This window comes from Fukomys damarensis, unplaced genomic scaffold (genome assembly GCF_012274545.1).
Source record: "Fukomys damarensis isolate Sample0158 unplaced genomic scaffold, DMR_v1.0_HiC HiC_scaffold_12, whole genome shotgun sequence".
Classification (NCBI taxonomy): domain Eukaryota; kingdom Metazoa; phylum Chordata; class Mammalia; order Rodentia; family Bathyergidae; genus Fukomys; species Fukomys damarensis.
Genome location: NW_022900924.1, coordinates 19,375,221 through 19,375,824, shown reverse-complemented (window position 1 = coordinate 19,375,824; position 604 = coordinate 19,375,221).

The following is a 604-nucleotide window of genomic DNA, read 5'->3' as shown; positions in this document are numbered from 1 at the left end:
GAGGAGGAGGAAGAAGAGGAGGAGGAGCAGGAGGAGCAGCAGCAGCAGCAGCAGCAGCAGCAGCAGCGTGCGAGCAGGCCAGACTCAAACCAGGCGGATGCGCACTGCAGTGTGCTCTGCTGCAACCTGTTGGGCAATGCGCTGAGCTTTCAGTCGTACAAAAGCCCCTTCCAGTCACACAGAGAAACTAAGTCAAACACAGAGAGAAAAATCAAAGTGTAGTTTCAGTACTTCTGTAACTATTTTGAGAAATTCGTTTCCAACCTCAGACAGCGGACAGACACCACCAACCTGATCACCCATTTCAGAGCTTCAAAGATCCTTAATTTCCCCCAAAGACTTCCTGAGCATAAGGGCTGCATGTGTGAAATCAATGAAAACAGGAATGAGAAGCAAAACAAAGGTGAGAACCGACTGCTTGTGTTCTTGTCATTGGGGACTTTTGGTCTAAACATTCCTTGAGTTCCTCCACATGAGTTTTAGTATCAATCTAGTAAAAATAAAACAAAACAAAACAGAACAAAGGGGCCCACAGAAGTTGGCCTCCCGCGCTCGCACAGGCCTGGCCCGGCCCGGCTGTCCTCCTGTCCCCCACAGGCAGCAC